Raw genomic sequence first — 12,377 nt, forward strand, 5'->3', positions numbered from 1 at the left:
TAGTTTTATAAATTAATTTAAATATTTTATCCCACGGCAGCAGGCAGTCAAAATAGTCCTCCAATTTATATATGTTTCTATTTATTTTAATTCCCTTTTGCCAATTAAAGTTTCTTATTGGAGGTTTACAAACATATAGTTTAGTAGTTCCATTGTTAATTATTTATTTCCATTTTTTTCCAATTACTCCAGTGAGTTGGTTAAAAGAAAAGTTTAAACAACCATCACCATATATAATTCTAAATTCCTCATAATTTTACAGTATTCATTAATAATGTCATTAACAAAGATAACTCCTCTTTCAAACATGCTTTTCCAAAAGAAAGGCGTTCCATCTATTAGTATATTTGAATTCATCCATATTATCTGCTGCAAAATGTCTTCTCTTTTTTCTGGTACATAGAATTGAAAAAAAAACACCATGAATGGATTATTTCCTTTATGAACCCTGCGATGTTTCCCAGCAGACTCTCTACATATGGAAAATGGGAAGGCATCACTTGTAAATAAGGATACAGTTTCTGATAAAACAATATATGTTTTTTGTCCAATAGGACAAATGGCTCTTAATCTGAAAGGATTCAGCAGATATTCTTTAAATCCTGACGATGCTGAGGAACTTTCAGATATCTTTTATGCTGAACTCAATATCGACTTTCAGTAATGAGTTATGGTCTGATTTCATTCTCGCTGTTGTTTTGATGAGCTCTCGACGTGGCTGTTAATTGACTTTCTCAGCTGCAGACGACAGAGTTATAATAAAGAACAAATTAACATTCATGCACTCTTTCTGCACAGGAATTTGACTTCAAATTGAGGCAGAAATTAAACATTAATGTGAGTAGAGAATAAAAATTAACTGCTTTCAAAAAAGATGGCGCCTCCAGCTTTGAAGATAATTGTTCAACAGATTATCTCTAAATGGCAAAGCCTCAGCCCATCTAATCATCACTGATTAAACTGTCATTTTCTGCTGATCGTTACATTTATGGGGCTGATTATGCTGTGATACTGTGATCGGTTTATGAAAAAGTATAAATGATTACAATAAAGGATAACAAAGTGGATCAAACTGGATGTTTAGCAAAGATTTATAAACACAACAGGTTTGAATAGACTCTCTAGTTGTTTCCTGTTGAGCTGAAAATATCTGCTAACTGTGAAAATTAAAATAAGGATTAAATGAGTCTAACTGTAAAAGTTTAGAAGTGGTTTATGTAAGTTTTTATTATCTAACAAATGCCTTTATTTTCAAGTTTGAAACCATAAACCTGTGCAGTATTACCATGCTTTACAGCGTTTGCATTTGTAGCCAGACTCTTTATGATGCTTTTTCTATTTCATTTATATCAAAGAGGCATAGTCATTTTCTATGTCTTTAAAAAAAAGACCAAAACCCTTTGATAATGATGAATTAAGGTTATATACACCACCAGCAAAGCTAAACATCCTGATGAAGGCAAAAGCCAAGTTTAAATTATTACAGTCAAACATAGTGGTGGTAGTGTGATGGCTGGGGCTGCTTTGCTGTTTCAGGAACAGGACAACTTCTGAAATGAATTGATGAAACCATCAAATCTGCGTTCTAAACAATGCCCCAGATCAAGTTCTAAAAATGTTAGACTCAGTTTACGGTGCCTCCCTACGATTTATCACAAAGTGTAAGCCTCGCAAACACCACTGTGAACTTTACATACGTGTGGGCTGGCCAGCATTAGAGACTCGTAGACTCACTCTCTGGTAAATGATCATTTATAAGAGTATTCTGCGTCTGCTCCCCTCATACCTCTAGCCAAGAGCGGCTGGACTGTATTCTCTACGTTCTCAAGAGTCTTTGCTTCTGTCTGTACCTAGTGTCCGCACTGAAGCTGGAAAGACAGCTTTTCAGTACTCTGCCCCCACAGAATGGAACAATCTACAGAAAGACTGGAAAAGGAAGAATTTGATTCCAATCGGACATTTTAAACGATTGCTCAAAGGTTCGGAAATGAGATCTATGGTTTGTACGGAAGAGGTTTAGGGCAACGGGGAAAAAAAAAAAAGTAAACTAATTTTTAAATTTTATTTCAGTTAACATGGGGAAAAAAGTCAGAATTCTGACTTTAATCTCAGAATTCTGAGAAAAAAGTCAGAATTCTGAGAATAAAGTCAGAATTCTGAGAAAAAAGTCAGAATTCTGACTTTAATCTCAGAATTCTGAGAAAAAAGTCAGAATTCTGAGAAAAAAGTCAGAATTCTGAGAAAAAAGTCCGAATTTGGAGATTAAAGTCAGAATTCTGACTTTTTTTCCATACTATACTGAAATAGAGTAAAAAAAAATCAGTTAACTTTTTCTTTTTTTTTTTTTAGTGGCCCTAATCCTCTTCCGTAGGTTTGTAACTGTTTTATGAATTTCTAATTATAGATAGATGTAATTGTAAACTAATGTAATTTGTAACCTAATCTCTTGCCGCTGTCTTGGCCATGACTCTCTTGAAAAAGAGATTGTTAATCTCAATGGGACTTTCCCTGGTTAAATAAAGGAATAAAAAAATAAAAAATAAAAAAATAAATTGGACAATCAGCCCTTAACTCATTATCAGTCGTGAGTTTCTGTTGTCAAGATCAAGCACCCCTGGGTTATGCAGCAGGGTAATAATCCAAAGAAAACCAGGAAGTCCACCTGAAAATGAAAGACTGGGAATGTTTCGGATGTTTTGGCCTAATCAAAGTTTTAACTATAAAAATTATGTTGATGGCTGGGATTGACCTTGCTAAAGCTTCAGTGGGGGGAGTGGCGCCCTAGTGATTAGGGCATAGATCTTGGAATCCTGTAGCCTTGTGAGACCATCCTGATCGCTTTCAAGGTTTCACTCGCAGATCAGTCTGGAGACTCTCCGTTGAAGAAAATTTGGAGCCGTTCACCAAACGAACGTCCAATCAGCGTTGGCTTTGAGGCGGGTTGAGGTGTGACGCAACGAGAAGCGCGACAGTTCAGTCTAAAGAACATGGCGGCTTCAGCCGATGAAACTAGCGTTAGCGTGGCTATCGAGCAAGTTTTATGGGAATTACAGAGTATTTCTTCACTGAAAGAAGAGCAAAACACTGCTCTGGAGGCTTTTCTCAGAGGAAAAGATGTTTTTGCTCTTCTCCCGACTGGTTTCAGCAAGAGTTTGATCTATCAATTGGCTCCTCTTCGTCGTCGCTCTGTTAGTACGTCATATGCTTCGTTGATCTGATTGGTTTATTTGGCCCGTCTATCACCAACATAGGCCAATCAGCTAACCAGTATTTTCGCCCCTTCCCAAAATTACTTCAACGGAAGGTTTCCAGATGGATATGCAGAGCAAATCCATCTGCCGGAGGCAGGTTAGCAATCCTGAGGTTCTGAGTTCGAGCCCCACTTCCACTGACTGCCCCTCTGGGTCTCTTAACCTCTGATTTTGTCCCCTCATTTTTTCCTCTTGGATGGGTTAAATGCAGAGTTAAATTTCTCTAATGTGAGATCAATTAAGTTCAGTTAATTATAATTAAGCTTTAATAACATTATTGCTAATTGAGAATAATTCAGCAAAGCAGGGTGAGCCATAATCCACCCACAGTAACATGAGATACATTTATTGGATATTCTAAAACATTGAATTGTGAACAAAGAACTGAAAACTACTCTAATATGTAAGACGAATATACTCTTTCATGACATTTATTTCCATAATTAGATTAGATCCACGATCTTCTCATTGTTTGTAATGTTTTCTGTTCCTTTCAGCCATGATGGTTGTTAAACAATGTTATATCTTTGGCGCTAACTGTTTGTTAGATGCCCTTTAAATCCTTGGAATGTTTTATCTGAGGCTGAACTCATTTTACGGATTTCAAACTGAACTGATCAGAGAAGAAAATCAAACAGACATCAAAGTGATTTTGCCTCTCTGTTACATATCCTTTTCATGTTGGTTTTATCATGTAATTTTACAATCGTCAGTCTTTGAACAACAGTCACTACGGGTTTTACCTTGTTGGCTGTAGGCTGGTTGACGTCTTTCTTTGAAATGAGTTTGATAGAAGTTAAGATTTTTGCAGCAATTTGGGATAATTACTGAAAATTCAACAACAACCTTTTCTTCTCTGATAACAAATTATACCTGGGGAATGTATGCAAATCAACAGATTGTTGATGCAAATTAACAGATTTGCATACTGTCTAACATTAACAACGTTTGTTCCTCAACCATTTTTTTCAGTTGGTTGATATAATGACCAGGCGTTTTTAGATGATTTATCAGGTGCGGCATTTTACAAGCCTGATCACAAAAGCAGCAGCTGGTGCTGCTCTTATTTCAAGCTGCAGGGGACCGTTGCTCAGCACATTTGTCACATTTTAGCCGCATCCCATCACATTCTCATCTACCTGGAATTGATCACGGCTCTTGCTGATGTTGCTTTTCTGAGAGAAAACAGTTTAGGGTTGTATCCTTGCAGCGGTCAGGGGCCATAAATACACTAAAACCCTGTAATAAAAGCACAAAATATGTAGAAGTCAGTTTTGCTTGTTTATAAAAAGAATAGAAAAAGATATTTTACAATTAACAGTTTTGTGAAAAGAAATATATGCAATTTCAAAATTTTGTTGCATATCTGATTGTTTCATCCTTTCCAAAAATATTTATTACAGAAGTTCTTATAAAATTAAGGTAATAAAGTTAAAAGATTTGTTTAAATCTTAACCTTTATTTCCTTCTAATCATGTAGAGGGAAGGGGCATTAAACAATAGGGAGGAAATGATTGTTGCTTATAATGATGATTTGAACTGAGCTTAAACAGGAAAGGTTTGGTCTGATTAAGGCTTCATCCAAACAAAGACAAAACGCTCATTTTATGAGGAACTTTCTCTGTACTTATGAAATGAGCCAAGTATGAATTACTTTATATGAAAAATGTTCAATGATGCCAGAACTGATGTTGGTGCTTTGATTGGAACAGGCTGGAAAAGGAATTGAGCACCAAGCACCGTATAACGACACTGTTGTTATCGTTTTCTAAAGTGTGGAGCGGGAATGTTTTCTTGTGATCGAATCGTGTCGGTTTAGGGCTCAGTCGAAATACTTTAGCAAAAATGCGTCAGCCGTAGTCTAGAAAAATGCCATCTGAATAGTGCTAGCTGTTAGGAAGGAGCTAGGAGGAGGAAGCAGGGTGCTTCCTAGCGCAGATTGGTGCTCCTTTCCTATCCTGGATAATTTTCTTACTATTGATCGCATGAAAGGTGAAGGGATAGGAGCTAGGATCAGGAGGTAGGAGATACGAATTTAGGTTTTTGTATCGACCTAAAAATGCAGAGAGGCAGTAACCATGGAAACAGTTTGTTTCCATGGCTTCAAAATGCTGCCTTTATGTGCGTGATATGGGATTGTGCTGATGAAGATTCTCACTCATCCAGGTCGTAGTCCTTCAAAAAAAAAGTTAAGAAACAATCCACTGGACTTGGTTTCCAAGCTTGAAGATGTTTCCCATCCAGGAGGTCCCATCCATCAATTCAAAATATCAGAAGTGAGTTTGAAGCTTTATATAGTAGCCCAGAAACATGTTTTGGCCTAGAAAACATGCAAATTGAACCAGAAGAACAGGTCCACTCCTTTGGAATGGGGAGACGTTTTGGGTTCTTTGTTAGCCTGCAATACCTGATACTGGACTATGCCTCTGAAAGGGGGGGATAGAGGGGTTAGATCAAGTATTTCTGCGTTTAGGCCTCGTATTCGCCTGGATGAAGCCTTAGCATCAGAAAACAACAAACTACACTGGAAAAACGGATCTAGAAATAAGTAAAAATTTCTCAAATTATGTGTATTTACCCTTTTTTGAGTAGGTAAATGAGATGATTTGCCAAATGAATTAGTATTTTTACTCTTAAAATAAGATATTTAGATAAAATGCACTTGAAATAAGACAATGCTATGGCGTTTTCTTATTTTAAATGTAAATTCTCTTTTCCATTTGCAAAATGTTTCTTTTACCTTCTCAATTCATGAACAAATGCACTTATTTTAAGAAAAAATGACTCATCTAGGTTTAGATTTTTTCCAGTGTAAAGGTTATTATGTATTCAGGTGTAAATGTGAAGTGGAGCAAAGAGATTTAAGTGAATTAAAAAGCGGCAAAAAAAAAGAAAAATCATAATAATCCATAGAAAGGTCTCTTACTTTAATGAGTTGCAAATTTCAGCTGTAAGCATTGAAACAAAGAAGCACAGAGGCGTGGGTGGCCTGATAAGCTAGACTGAGCTTTTGGTCTTTGTTGCTTCCTGTCAACAAGTCCTCTCACTGTCAGATACCCCCCCTAGTATACCTCCTGTGGCACACAGCAGACAGGTAGCAGTATCTGGGAATTACACATGGAAGAAAGCTAGCAGTGACACAAAACAGGCTGGATGAGTTCCAGCTGTGAAGTATTTAAAATGGAACGTTTCACCAAGAAACCAGACATCTAGGCGGTCTCACCTCCCTCCTCGGGAAGCTCCATGGCGTTCTCAGGGGAGCAGCAGTGGCACCGTTGCCCTTAGAAGAAGCGCTGGGAGCTGCGATGAACAGAAGATGGATTCTAATTAGCGCTGGCTGTGACTTCTCTTATCTCCATGCTCTTTGATATGACAGCAGCTGAGAGCACATATGAAGCGAATGCTTGCTCTCAGGAGCGGCGCTAAACCCAGTTAGAGGCGTGCTCTCTGCGTTCATGTCAAAGCTTCCTTCTAGTAGGTTAAAAAGAGTCAAACAAGGTGGAAATAGACAGACGGTGGCATCGCTTACAGAAAACTCAGGCAGGTAAATTACCTCTAAGTGCAGCATTTTCACACCTTTAAAACCAAACCTATACTGCAGATTAAAAATGTATATTTAGATATTACTCCAGTTTCCACATTTACAGCACAACTAAATAAATAAGTTGTCAACTTGCACTATTTTTTTTTTAGTCCTATTCTGTTTAAATGGTTTCAGTAGCTCCTTAATGATGCTTTCAACCTGATTGAAATGAATGATGATCTCTGCTTGTAATGAGAGCAGCCAATCAGAGCCAAACGGAGCCTGATTGGTGTCAATTGGTTTTATCTCAACAGTTAAAGAGGAGAAATGACATGAACCACATGTGTTCATTATGCCTCGCAATCAACTTAAAGAGCCTGACATGGAGGGGGGGGTTCTCACAACTAATATAACTCCTCTGCTCCACTGTGAGAAATAGTGATAAACTTGTATATCTGGATAGAAACCAGTAAAAAAAGGATTGTAGAACATCTGATATTTACAGATTTTCTGCTACGATTAAAAAAGAACCTGAAAAAAAAAAAATAGCTATGGTTTGTGAAAACGTTGCTGGTCTTTAAAGGTATTCACTGTTGGCAACTCAACAGCTAGAGAAGTTGCTGTTAGCTGTCCTAGATTGCATCGTCACCCAATTTGCATATTTGGTAATGCGTTTTGGAAGTTAGAGCTACAGCACACAGACCTGCTGGTCAGCAGAGTTAAGGAAGCGAGCCGGTAGCCTGCATATAGTTGGAGGGTGTGCCAATCCAGAGCCATATAGGTATGAGAGTTCTGACAACACAATTGGTGACAATGGGCAACATTTTAAAGAGCAAGTTAGCCGCTCTAGCATTGCAGTGTCATTAGTGAACTCTGCTAAACTACAGGAAAATAGACAATAGACAACATTTCTTAAATATCCCATCATGCTTCTAGTTACTGTTAAGTAATAATAAAGAATGTTTTAGACAGTTAATGTGTTACATACACAGTTATCCATACAGTAGTAAAATGCATGCAATAAATACAAATGTAAACAGGTAAGTATTTGTAAGATTAAATCTATTTATATTCAATACCCATTATGTTTATAGAAATTATATTAAGGTTTCTCTGCTCGTCTTTGATCACGTAAGCAAAAAAGTCACATCTATAACCATTACATTTGAGTTAACTTATACACTGCTGAATTTTTTTTTTAAGTAAGTCATTTTTTCTCTGAAAATAAGTTTTTAGAAAAATTTTTAAATGTTTATTTCCATCTCTTATTTCAAGTGCATAATATCTAATTATCTTATTTTAAGGGTAAAAATGCTCATTCCATTGGCTCCGCCCCCACTGTGGTGGAGGTTTGACAGGAGGAACCAAATTCAGACACAAAAGCTGAAGATTGGCAGATTTTAATAACAAATAGGGTAACAGAAGCAAAAATCCAAAACTACTGAAAACCAGGAATCCTCACAACAAGGGGGCAAAGAAATGACGACAAATCAGCAAAGAGTGACTGAACAGGAGGAGATTAAATGGGAGAGAGAAACAAAGAGCAGGCTGATTAGCAGATTGGGAGCAGGTGTGAACAGAGGAGGCAAGAAGGGAGGAGCTAGGGGAGAAAGAGACTGACACAAGAGAAAATACTCAAATACTATTAAAAATAACTAGAACACAAAAAAGGAAATAAGACCAATAAAAAAGATAAAACTTTAACAGAACCAAAACCATGACAAATATGGAGTAAAACCTCTCAATCAATAAGCTTTTTCGTAAGGGTTCTGTATTGTGTGAAAGACTGTCCCGCCAAGCCTCTACCGCTGGCAGAACTATCCTTTATGCTCATATTATCGATTTATCCTTTTTACGATCTTTTATCCTTTAAATAGATTTAAAAAAAAAGTTTTAAAAATGGATTTCAAAATGCACAGAAAACCAGTGGAGTGAAATATAAATAGAGCTGATTAGGGTTGAAACAGTCAGATTAATCATGGTTAAGCAATAAATGAGATAATCATCACCTATTTCAGTAATCGATTAATTGTTAATTGGAGTATAGAGACTGTAAAACATGCCTTTAGCTGACGGAGCAACCCACTTAGAGCAGCAATTATATCAAAATAGTACAAAATATGTAAACTTTTTTATTTAAGATTTGAAAAAATCTTTTTTGATTGTCAATATGCTCTAACCAGAACTCCTCAAGTGGAAAAGTTTTAGTTTACCCTGGTTTTATTTAGTAAAAAATCTTCTTTAAGGAAACTTTGGTTGTCCAGTTATTAACTGATTAATCGAAAAAAACAATCGACAGATTAATCGATTTGCAAAATAATCGTTAGTTGCAGCCCTAGATCTGATGTTCTCAGACTCTTTTTAGTTAATAGCTGTGCTGCAGCATTTTTGAACAGTCGCTAATCCTTAAATATAATCCATAATCTTGTTTGGATTCAATAAAAGGATATATTTACTGTTTTCAACAGGTAACTTTATTTTAGCTGACTGCCTCAGATGAATTTCAAACCTGCCCCAATTTGACTCCATCTATTTCAACTAATAGCTTTATAATTATCGTTCCAACAAACTGAGCCCAATTCTCAAGATTTATAGAAGCTTTAATCAAATACAAAAAAAACATCTATCCTGTTTATAATGAAGTAGAAAGTAACGTAGATTGCAGGAGTCTCTAGGTTTGAATGTCTAGTCTTCCAGAATGGAGGTCCATCAGAATTTAGTTTGAACATAATGTGCAGCAGGTATACATGCAAAAATAGAAAGAGCAAGAAAAGCAAGTTCATGGTTATTTATCCAAAGATTAAAACCTTTTTTTTATGATCTGCAGTCTATTATTTAGAAGCTTTCATGATTAAAGACCTTTTTATACAAGGAGATATAAAGACCTCTTAGTTTATGTGAAAATGTGTAAAACCTCATTAGAGATAGAGGGCTTTGATATTAGCGAGGCTTCATCTCTTTATTCGCTTGCTCGCTCTTTCATTTATTGTGTTGGTGATAGGGGCGCTTTGAACTTGGATGCAGAGTGTGCTGACTCATTAAAGAGCTTGAATTTGAATTAAAAAACATTCACCAATGCTGCATCCACAATGAGACGGTGGAGTGTGTTTGTTCCTCATGGTGCAGGTGCTTCTTTTCCGTTTATTTCATCAAACACTAGCAGGCCGCCTGTCCACTCTGTTACATGGATGTTGATCGGATCAAAACCAGTTGGCTCCTATGGATTCAGCTGACTCCCCATTTATATCTGCTTTTTTTTCTTCTTATATTTCCATGCAACATCATATCTTCACTGTCTATATTATATATTTTTTATATTCTGATATTTATCATCCACATATAATAAGTAGTGATACTGGGTTGTTTCTTAATTTTCCATTCAATTGTGCTTAAAGGGTAGCCTGGTGAGACCATCCTGATCTCGCGAGCTTTCAAGGTTTCACNTACATACATACATACATACATACATACATACATACATACATACATACATACATACATACATACATACATACATACATACATACATACATCCATACATCCATCCATCCATCCATCCATCCATCCATCCATCCATCCATCCATCAATCATCCAACACAATTCAGTACAAAGACAATGCAAAGTGCTTTACATGAATAAAATATAGGGAAATAAAATCAAAGCAAGTAGGAAAAAATAAAAATATAAATAAAATAAAATGGTGCTAAAGCCTATCTCTAGCTGTCAATGGGCAAGAGGCAAGGTGCAACCTGGACTGGTGACCAGTCTATCGCAGGGCAACACAGAGACAAACAGGACAAACAACCATTCACACACATCTAAGGAGAATCTAGAGAAGCAAGTTAACCAAACAGTCTTTTACATATATTACGTAAGTGTGCATCTGTTGCAGTTATTTGTCTATTTACTGGACAAAAAGACAGGGTTCTGTTTATTGCTCAATTTAATGTATCCTTGCTCTGGATATGTTGTTTGTTTTTTATTGACTCTAATAGCCTTTATATTTTCCAATCTATTTTTCAAACTTTTCTGATGTTTCCTCTACTCATAATATTTCTGTTTATTGTAAATACTGTTTTTATCTCTGCAAACTAACCTCAGTTTATTATTCTGACTTCGTCTATACAGATTTTTTTTTTTTACCATTTAATTGTTTTTCATTAATTGACAAGAATCAATTATAATTGCTCTGTTTTATTTCTTCTTCTTGTGGACAGTGGTTCTTTGGGTTGAAAGAATCTACTCTAACAGCTATTTTGTATTCTGTTACACCTTATGTTGAAAATGTAGGTTATTAGTAACCTGCTGCTTTCTCCTTTTCATGTCACATAAAAAGCAACTAGGTTGAGAGCTAATGATGCTTTAAAAAAGTCCCCGAGCAGAAACGAAAGTGTTCAGTTATTGTTAGCTGTAATTAATTGCTGCTCTTAGGTTGGCATGTGGTTTTGTTTTCTATAAAAACAGCCACTTAAAATCAATTTACTTGTTTTAGACGAACAGAGACTAAAAGAGTTCAGCTCAAGAAACTGTTGAGCATTATCGCTACAGGGGGAATGTTTGGTGCTTTTTTGGCTCAAACAATCAAGCAAAAATAGAAAAGCACCATTTCATCTGAGTGAAATCAGAAAACCGAATTAACAACAGTGATGTCCCAGCATGTTTTAAATAAACGGTTAAATAACTACAGTACAGAATCTCAACTTAACAGCAGCATCCTCGCCAAAGTCGCAGCTTTGGTGTTACGGTACTTCCTCCGCCTCGAACATACTGCACATGGCTGTTCTGTTGGATGGTTTTCACACTTTACTCGAGTTCCACACTTTTGCAAACCAGCCCTGCAGGCCGAAGCTGTTGCCACGGCAGGCAACGGTGGACTTAATGCACAGGACGTGGCCAGCATCCTGTCTCCTCGAACACCCTGTCATTCCTGTTAATGAGCGCCGCATGAAATCCGCTGCGCCATCAGGGCTGCGAAATCTCTCCAGTCATTCAGAGGCCGCTCAGCAGATGAGTGGAGCCTGTCTTGCTCTTCTAGCTGAAGGAGGAGGAGGAAAGTGAGACGATCTGCTGATTGTGTATGGAAATGGGAGTGGTGGAGTAGAAAAACACCGGCTCTGAGTTAGACAGTGAAAGCTGAAGATCACTAATCAACAGCAAGGGTCTAGTATGCAAATATCCAAACTTTCCAACCTTGGAATTGGGTCTTAACAACGTCCCTCGTGACAAAGCTTTTTATAGTCTGTGATTTGCATCCCTCAGCATCATGATGTAAGAGCATAGCTGGTTCTTGCTGTAAGGCTCACTAGGCAGATATAATAATCACTATCTATCTGTATAAGACTATAGGATAATTCTGCATTGTCTTTATGAGAGGATTTAAAAAATTTCAGCTATGATCCTGAAAAATGATAGTGCCACCGACTGCAGAACCCGCAAAAAGATATATAATTACTCTTATAGATATATATCAGGGCTCCATGTTAACCATCGCCCGATCGCCCGGGGCAAGTAGTTTTTATTGTCGGAAGAGTACAAATTTTATTGCATTTGCCTGCTGGGCATATATCAATATATTTATCACTTAAAATTACTTTAAAATCAC

The 12,377-nt window shown here is 36.8% G+C and overlaps 1 protein-coding gene across 1 annotated transcript in view; it reads left to right on the forward strand.

Annotated features, from left to right (window-relative positions):
* LOC107103125 (serine/threonine-protein kinase SBK1-like) overlaps positions 1 to 12,377 on the forward strand; it is a 28,298-nt gene that overhangs the window by 7,478 nt on the left and 8,443 nt on the right. The gene's annotated exons all lie outside the window — the stretch shown is intronic.

The sequence above is a fragment of the Cyprinodon variegatus genome, unplaced genomic scaffold, assembly GCF_000732505.1.
Source record: "Cyprinodon variegatus isolate N-32 unplaced genomic scaffold, C_variegatus-1.0 Scaffold1380, whole genome shotgun sequence".
In the NCBI taxonomy this organism is placed as follows: domain Eukaryota; kingdom Metazoa; phylum Chordata; class Actinopteri; order Cyprinodontiformes; family Cyprinodontidae; genus Cyprinodon; species Cyprinodon variegatus.